This window comes from Hirundo rustica, chromosome 3 (assembly GCF_015227805.2).
Source record: "Hirundo rustica isolate bHirRus1 chromosome 3, bHirRus1.pri.v3, whole genome shotgun sequence".
Lineage (NCBI taxonomy): Eukaryota > Metazoa > Chordata > Aves > Passeriformes > Hirundinidae > Hirundo > Hirundo rustica.
In genome coordinates, this window is record NC_053452.1 from 5884443 (window position 1) to 5893852 (window position 9410).

Here is a 9410-nt window from a genome sequence, read left to right on the forward strand (position 1 = left end):
TGACAATGATTACAGCGGGGTCTTTTTGGTTCCATCCACCCTGACACTTCAACACCTGACCCACAACAACAACACTGGGACACAGGAGGGGGAATAAGGCTGACATTTCCTCTGCAAATGAACACAGTCTTGTCTGGACTGTGGTGTATTTCCTGAAAGCACCTGCTGCACAGCAGGTTTGTAATCTGCAGTAATCAAAGGGCAAGTACTTTTGTGTAGCATTAAAAGGAAAACAAGGACCAGGGTTTTTTTTTCTGGAAAAATATGTAGCCCCCATTAGAAGACAGCAGAATGTATTAAAGGACAGTGTATCTGTGAGGTGAACAGCCACAGGTAAATTGTTCCTGGCCTAGCACTGGACACAGCTCACAGCCTGAGGCAAATTTTATGGTTTGCACAGTGGGGACTCACCAAGCAAACACCAACACCATCTCTGCCCAGAACCAAGTTCTTTTCAGACTCTCAGCACCCCTTAAAGTCCACGGTCTCATTATCCCGCACACAGCAGAGAGATTATCTTGCACCCAACGTGCTCTTTCTCCTGGGTGTTATTTATTTAAACAGAAGAGTTTTCCACAGCCAGGATGCTGGGAATTGTCCAGATCGCTGGGTTCTGCTGAAGCTGCACAACTTCTCCACGGACACCCATCTCTGGGTGTGGCTGACAGACAGACTGACAGTGTCTCCTCAGAAGCTGAGTTATCACCCACACAGGAACAACAACCTCCTTAACACACTCCAAGGTTACCTGGGCATCTAGATGAAACTTCTAAAAAATCCTCAGCAGCCAAAAATAACTTGTGGCATCAGCAGTAGAGAAGAGTAACATCGTGCAAGTCTTCCCTGTAGGTGCATTGCAAAGGGCACTGTGGAATATTCCCAAGACCATCAATATTGGTGCCTTTTCATTCCAGCCTTGATGGACGTTATCCACATCTTCTGCTAAGCAGGCTGCATTTCATATTCACAGCTAAAGCTTCCATAATGGAGCTGTCAACCCTTTTTTTGTTACTCCAGCTTGCTTTCATGTCACTCGAACTACGATTTGAGATTCTTCCCTGGGGTCTCCATCCCTTTTACCAAATTCCCTACTGCTACAAAAGATTGCAACTTTTATGTTTCTGAGTTGAAGCTAGTGAGACCTGCTGGCCTGCAAGTGAGCAGACCAGCACTGCATTTCTGGATATGGGCTGAACATCTCATCCTGTGGCAGAGTCTTTCAGACAGTGCCCCTCACACCCACAAGTCCTGAGTTCCTGCAGTCACTCACAGCCCTGCTCATGAGTAAGCTTTCCTATAAGGAAATTCTTCCCAGTTTCTGATGTAGGGGATGCACAGACTGCATTCCTTGACCTCCTCATCATGATTTGGCTGCATGGACATCCCAACATCACTGGAGCTGACTTCAAAGACACAAAAGGGGCAACTGTGCTTTGACTTCATGCCTGCACACTTATCCCTATGCTCATTTTAGGAGTGTTGATGAGATTGGATTGGTATGAATAGATTTTTCTCTCCATGAACTTATGATGCTTGGCTATTTGAGATTACCTGGCAAACCACAGGAATCTCGCTCCTAGATAAAAAATGGCCTTGGAAGATTGTTATGGTGCCCACAATCCAGTAGGTCTTCAGCAATAGCTACATGGATGAAGACTTATTAGATCTTTACAGGAATTGTGCAGCAGAGGGGCTCTGTGACAGAGATCATAACAGCTGCCATAGGAAAGAGGTAATTTAGAGATGCAGGAAGATCACACAGATCTACATCCAGTTATCTTAACCTCATAAAACACAAATCCTTTTTTAAGCAAGTCATAATTCAGGAGATGATACTGATAAAAATGTATGGAGGGGGAAAAAAAATCCCACACATGTCAGAAAGACATGTATTATCTTGAGTTGGAGACAATAATCCTAGTTTCATTCTTGCTTCCCATTGATATTTGTCTTCTTTTAATAGAATGTGCATATTAATAGCATGTCTTTAAAATAATTCTGAATAGCTGTCTCCATCCAGCCAGTTACTGGAAAAGTTTATGAATGAACATTCTCAGTTTCCTGACTGAGACAGCAAACTGACAAGGAAAAACACTTCAGTCTAACAGGTGCGGGTGCATCTTCAGCCTAAGAGGGACAAGACCCGAAAATATCCCCACAGAAGCAAAGCAAACATGTTTCCAGAAGAAACAGGAAGCTCCGTGGTCCCCACCACAACCAGCACTCTTTAATCCCTTTAGAAGGGATCTGATTAAAATTAAATCCAGAGATACCCGCAGCTAGAAACTGAGACGCGCTGCTGGAGAAGATGATTCACTCAATCAATATAAAATCAGCAGCTTCTTGTCTTGTTAGAGTTGACTGTGTGCTCTGCTTGTTCTAAAGTCAGTGATAAAGTACGTTTTGACTGCCCTGGAGCAGAGCTGAGCAGACATTGGGCACTGCCCTTTAGGAAATACCATTGGTATGGAATAAAACAACAAAGAATTAGGACAAAGATGCTCTGGATTCATCTCCCAGGCTCTTTCTTTGAGTTGCTGTGTGAGTGAAAAGAGCCCCAAAGGGATGCCAACCCTCTGTATCAGAGCTGTCAGACCAAAACCAGGGCAAAGAAATTTCCTCTTCCTTAACTTCTTGTCTCAGTCTAAAAGGGGTAAAGAGGATTTATCTCCATCTCTTATGACACTGAACACCACATTTGTAAAAACACAGAATCATAGAAGGGTTGAGGTTGAAAGGGACCTTAAAGGTCATCTGGTTCCAACCCCTTGCCCTGAGCAGGGACACTTCCCACCAGACCAGCTGGCTCAGAGCTCCATCCAGCCCAGCCTTGGAGCCTGGAAAACTGTTGCAGTGTCTCAAACCCCTTACATTATAGTAAAGAATTTCTCCTGCATAGCTAACCTCTACCTTCCCTTTCAGTCTGAACCCATTTCTCCTTGTGCCATGGCTACAGTATCCTGTGCAGTCCCTCTCTGGCTTCTCTGCAGATCCCCTTCAGACACCCAAAGGCTGCTCTGAGGTCTCCACACAACTTTCTCAGCCTGTCCATAGCAATGAAGTGCTCTGCTGTGCCCTGAACCCCGTGTGCACCAGCTGAGATTGACAGCAAGCAAAGGCTTGCTTGTTTGAGCTCCTGGGAACAGGGCAGCTGCTGGACACTTTACTCTGGGAGTCACCTCAGCCTGTCCATGGGCACAGACAGCCCCAGTTCAAACACCTGTGGAGCAGAAGCAGCTGAGCTGCGACAGCAGAGAACTTTGACCAGGCTGCTGTGGCTCCCCAGGCACCAGCTCTGGTCTCTCTGCTCTCTGCTGTGGCTGTGATGTTTCCTTCGTTCCAGACAGGACATGGCTCATCCTCCTCTCCCCAGTACAAACGTCTGACCAGTCAATCCTGTGCTTCCTGCAAGCTGACCAAAGGTTCATGCACTGCACAGCAACACCAGTGCCACTCCCTGCAACAGGAGATACCTCAAGGGCAGCCTGCTCCTGGGTGACACACCTGCTGCTCTGCCAAACACAACAGATGACTCGCAGTGCTGATGCTGGTTTTGCTTGCAGTCCCTCAGCTGGACTGTTCACTTCTCTCCTGTGGCAGAGGTGCAGATGAATCACTCTCTCAGCCTGCAGTGCTCCAGTGAATTTAAACACAGATGCACTGTGCAGAGAACAGAGCCTGGAGGAAGAGGGAGGGGAAAGCTGGTGTGCTGCCATTGAGAGACGGCCACAGCACTCAAGAGTGCTCCTTTAAAAACTCCAGAGGGCTCCAAGTTTCAGTCCCATGTTATCTAAAAGTCTTTCATACCTTGTCTATGCTGCAGTCCCCTGATTCGCTCCACACAGCTCTGGTTCTTTCTCTCCTTCTCCTCCCTTCCTTCTGCATTTCCAGTTTGCTCCTTCCTGTCCCTGGCACAGCCACCTAACCCTGTCTGTTCCTCGGACGGCATTCTCACCCTTTCTGTCCCTTGCACGACCTCCTGTCCCTTCCTCTTCACAGCACAGCCAGCAGACTCCAAGTGACTCCTCTGCCAGCTAATTCACTCTTTTCTCACACCCAGAGCTGGGAGGGGAAGGCTGTTCCCACTCTGTGATAATTAACACAGCTGCAATGGATGGGAGGCAAGATTACCTTTAGCACTACCTCTGTCCGTCTTCCCACAGTTCCCCCTTTCTTTTTTAATTATAAAGTTTAATCATATTTCTAGAAAAACATGTTTAGGTAAATTCACCTTATGACATATTCATATATTTCTCCTAGGACTAACAGTTATATAAATGTTTAAATACAACACCTATGTTTTACTAGCAAATAAACACATTGTACTGGGTAACAGAACTGCTCTGTCTCCAGTTTCTCCTGTATCTGCTGCTTTGATTGTTTTTCTTGTTCCCTCCTCAGCTTTGTTGCTTTGCATTATGTTCTCTATCTTCCACAAACTCTCTCATTTCCCTGTTGCAATGGTTCTCCTGCAGACCCTGCAATTTGGGATCCTTTCTGCACACCTCTAACCTTAGGGTCCCCTTAGTGGCCACAGCCAAGGTCATTGAGAAGAAATTCTAGCAGCTAGCAAAACAGCCTCATTTATTCCTGGATTTATTCTTCCCTTTTTCCTCTGCCAATCTTTTTTCCAAACTTTGTACAAGAGCAGAACTTTCATAAAGATATTCATATAGCAGTTCTATAGACTTTCATGGACTCCAAACTCTATTAAAAATCAATTAATGACATCTGCAAATGAAATGATATCTAAAATAAGCACTCTAATAGCAGGGTCTCTGGTGAGCATTAGTGCTTAATTTTTTCTTGTATTTGATGAAGGCATCTATTAATTAAACAATATTTATACAAGGGAGAGGCTTGACAGGAATACTCTGTGCAGCTGTTCTTAAGGGAGCTGCTTCTGTAAATCAGCTGTTTTAGGGGAAAATGCCTCTAGTCTGTGCAACGAAGGCAGTTCTGTACTTCAATAAATCACATTTAGGGCCTGTGCTTTCTAAATATTCTCTGCAGCTGGAATTGGATGGACCAGGCTGCTTTCTACAGATGATATAACACCCTTTCCTTTCCATTGTTTTCCTAGCTTGAACTGAAAAGAAACCATCTTATCCTTCTCCCTTTTTACCCCTTTCCTTGCTACCATCTTCTCGAGTTGTTGAACATCCAAGAACAAAAGAAGATGACCCTATATGTATGAATGCATGGTAGAAATGAGGAGGACAAAGCCAAACACACATATAGCAGCTATGAAAATAGGATCAGACACTGAGGCAGGGACAAACCAAGGCTGTGTGTCATTAACGAAGCTATTCAAAGTAATTTTGATGAAGGTATGGTTCTATTGCCATTCAGGACTGAGAAGGAATCACTTACCATTGGAAGAAAGAGTTGTTAATCATTATGAAGCTCTCTGGGGCACTAACTCTTCCGGGATTTTCTTCTTGGTCTCATGTCCCTCCCTATTTTCTGTTCTTTTTCCCTTCTCCCATTTTTTCACTGCTATAAAAACAGAGAGGATTAGAAGCTGTCCCTGACAACGTTTCACTGTAAGGTTGTTGGTTTTGTCTTTCAGAATTTATTGGTTTGAACTCTGCATGAGGCACCTGTTGGCTGATGAGAATAAATTAGCAGCAAGGTCACAACATGGGTTGGGATTGTACTCTTGCCATTCTAAGGCTGTTGGGAACTCACTGCTTTGATGCAGAGGAATAAATGCTGGCAAGAGGGCAAACCAGGCTGTTGGACACTGTTCCATTAGGTGAATGATGTCTGAGTTGTGCAAGCTCCTTGAGAAAAAGTTAGGAATGAAGCCCTGCTGCTGGTGTTGTCCCAATTAACTCAGGGCAGTGAGGGCAGGAGTCTCAGGTGAGGAGAGCAGTGAACAACCCCCAGTTGAGCTCAGCTAGCAGAGCTTTGGAGATGCTGCCTGGAGAGCAAGGAGCACTGCCAGAGGGCACTGGCAGAAATAAACATGGAAGGTGATGTAGGGATGCAGCTTTCCCAAAGCTCTGATAAAAAGTCCTGGCTGTGCAGCCCATCGTGCTTGCTAAGTCAAGGATGGGGGGCATAAAAGCAAGTGATGAATGTGTAGAATGTGCTAAAAATGGATCGGAGGACTTGGAGGGAATGATTTCTTTTGCTCATGCTCCTGCTGTGATAAAACACTGTGGTCAGCCAAGGGGGAACAAGAGAAGCCCCTCAAGCCCCCTCATTCTTTAATCCAGGGGACCGAGCTGAAGTGAGCTCTGGAGTAAAGAACATTTCTTTGAGAGAAGGGAAAGAAAATACATTTTATTTTAGCACACAACTCGATGTACATCATGGCCTGTGAGGATGCCCAGTTCCCCAGGCCCTTGCCAAACTAAAGCTGGGCTTTACAAGAAGATCTGTTCCTCACCAGCACTGCCCATTTCTTTCACTCTGCACTTTATCCACAAGAGCTCCTGAGCACTGGAACAGTAAATCATTCCCACCTTGGTACGGGGAGGGAAAGGGATGCAAGGCTCCCAAAAATCCCAAAGCCTTTCTCAGCTGGCAATCAGCTCCACAGGAACTCACTGCCCCAGGCCAAGAAGGTGCATGGGAGGAGAGCTCAGGGCTGAGGAGGCCATAAAGAGGGAGCAAGGGCTGATGTGCCCCAGTCCCTGTCCTAAATCTTGCTTATAAATTTGGATTAAACATAGCCAAGTATATTGGACTTTTCTCATTTTCTCGAATGCCCAGGGGGGAAAAAAAAAAAAAAAAAAAAAAAAAAAAAAAAAAAAAAAATATCCTGCTTCCTTTCTTTCTTATGACCTCCATAATTCTCATATATAAAAAAAAAATCTATTATTAAAGATACGTGGTATTGATGCATTTTACATGTCTGGCCAATTATATCTCCTTTTCCTATCATTAGTGAAAGATACATTTAGGCAACTGTCTCTGAGGTTTTTAAAATCAGATTGGGTGTTTGATGAAATATTTCTATTTTTTTACCCATCCCTGCCACTTGGAACTCCATCCAGTGCCAAAGTCAAAGCCCAGGCAGAACATCATTTCATGTGCTAAGTGAAACCATTAAGAGGTGGAAGTTAAATTCATTCTTTTCAAAGCTCATGACAAAGCTTCTACTGGTTTCAGTCAATCTGAGTTTTCCAGGTTATTTCAATACATGAAGAGACAAATATTACCATGCAATCTAGTGTAATTTTATATAACTTTAAGGAACATTCAAATTACAGGTAGCTGTGAAAGTCAGGCAAAACCCCCTCCATTTCTAACCCAGGAGGACATTTTCAACTGTTGGTAAATCAGATTACTTTTTCCATCAACACACCAATATTGCAATCCCAGCTTTACAGATGTCATATGTACTAGAATGCTAGAAATACACGTTTTTCAGCTTCAAGAGATTATTCCAGTAATAATCAAGTAAGAACTCCCAAACCTTTAGCATTTGCCCGTCATTAAGACGCAGCATAAACTGGCCTATTCCCCAGGCGCTTCATTGAACAATAAATTCTGATGATACCGGCACATTAAACAGCAAAGAAAAATAGATAATAGAAAAAACATGAATCATCATTCTAAGTGTTAGTGAACTGGCACTATTAATGTTTTTTTCAGTTCCATTGATGCTTGCCATGCTGCATACAACATGCAGCGCCAGCTCAGCAGCTCATGTAATTTGTCATTTTCTGACAAAGTTAATGGATCTGTGTATGTTTTCTCCCCAGGTGAGAATGTGGCCCAACATTTAAGCATGACATTACCTTGAGAAACTGGCTGTATAAAGAGAATGGTGGCATGACTGGCAAAAGCCTCATTGGGAAGGCAGAAACAAAAACAACTGTAGTCTGTCAGCATAGGTGAAAGAAGAGGGGCTGAGGAACAGAATAATAGTGCTAAGTAGCAGAATTTGATTGCACTACCTTGAGAAGATGTGAGGGGTTTTGCTGGCCATTTCACAATTCTTTCACTTGACTTGTTTACTGATGGAAACATTTGCCAAGGAACTTTAGAAAAATAGTGACATATGAACAATCTGTTGCGGCATATTGTAGTGGTGGTGTTTGTGCTGCTATAGTTACCAAGATTTTAGCATTTTTGTAATTTGTCTTGAAAAAACTAGAACTTGGCACAAAGTTTTCGGGTACCTCCATGTTCAAGTCAGATGGTTTTCATATTTTTTGTTACATTTCTTATGTGAAGAAAAGCCTGAAGATATGCTGTGTCAAGGAAAAGGAAAAAGCATGCTCAGATGAGGAAAGAAGCAGGTGGTGGGAAAAGAACCAAACGCATTGCAAGATGAGGAGGAACAGGTGCAATCTTCTTTTCAAGGTGAGAAGAATATTTACAGGATACTCACAGGTCTTATGTAACTGCAAGATTAATCAGGTTATGCCAAAAACGCCCTGTGATCTTTTACTTTAGTTTGATTTCTGATCTGACACTAACTCTGCAAGGTTGGTTTTCACTGATTTCGTGATAAGCTTAGAGCAGAACCTCATGTTGAAGTACTCAAAGTTCCACATGGCTCTGCTGTGGTGGGACACAGAACCACCCACCCGAAATGTGGCGGTACAAGCAAACATCTGTTAGAAAGGAGTCTGGAGAGAAACTGAAGAACGAGGAAAGAGCAAAAAGGGAACAAAATGCAACAAAATGGTTGATGACTAATCCAATAATAAGAGGAGGAAAATATCACACAAAAGCTAGGCACGAGGGGAGCTGGGAAGCGGTAAGTGTGGTCAAAATACTGGTGAACATTATTCCATTTGGGAGCTCTCCCGTCACATCCTAGAGCTTTCTATACAGGTACTTCTCATTACAGCTGAGTGCATATGAAATAATAATTTTCTGACAGAAGAACACTCAGCCTCGCTCTCCCCAAACCACAGCCCACACAGAAGATCCTACGCTCCTGCCAGGCATCGTCCTAAACTCACAGAAAATCTTACCTGACACGTTGGATTAACAAGGCGTTTAGCCAGAAGTATGGAATTCTTCACTGCTTGAAACATCATGTCTTATCACAGTTCTGCAACGATTGTCTTGACACTTTGAACTTTCCAGAGGTCTTTCTGAGAGAGAAGGAGGCTGAAAGAAGAGTATTACAGTGCTGTTAATGAACTTATTAGCAATCACTCTTGTTCTGTACATCTTGAGGAAGATAATATATAGGTAATTCTGTTTGCTTTTAGCATTTTGCCTTTCAAAGTAGTTTAGCAGGTGAATGCATAGAAAAGTTGACTATGGCAGTGTCAAAAATAACTTAAAAATTGTACAGTGTATGCTTAACCAGCAGAATTGATTAACTAAGGAAAATATAGCAAGAGGTTTGCTGTGATTAAGTGGGATTAGACATGCATGTGTATCACGAGATATAGCCTATCAACATTTGTATGGAAAGAATAATAATCTGTATT

The 9410-nt window shown here is 43.3% G+C and overlaps 1 long non-coding RNA gene across 1 annotated transcript; it reads right to left on the reverse strand.

The window, feature by feature from the left end:
• Nucleotides 1-1315: 1315 nt before the first annotated feature.
• On the reverse strand, nucleotides 1316-4020 carry LOC120751283 (uncharacterized). The gene is made up of 2 exons (XR_005700357.2): nucleotides 3808-4020; nucleotides 1316-3678 (listed from the first exon to the last, which is right to left on the reverse strand). It is a non-coding gene; the product is annotated as an uncharacterized LOC120751283 (long non-coding RNA).
• Nucleotides 4021-9410: the final 5390 nt, after the last annotated feature.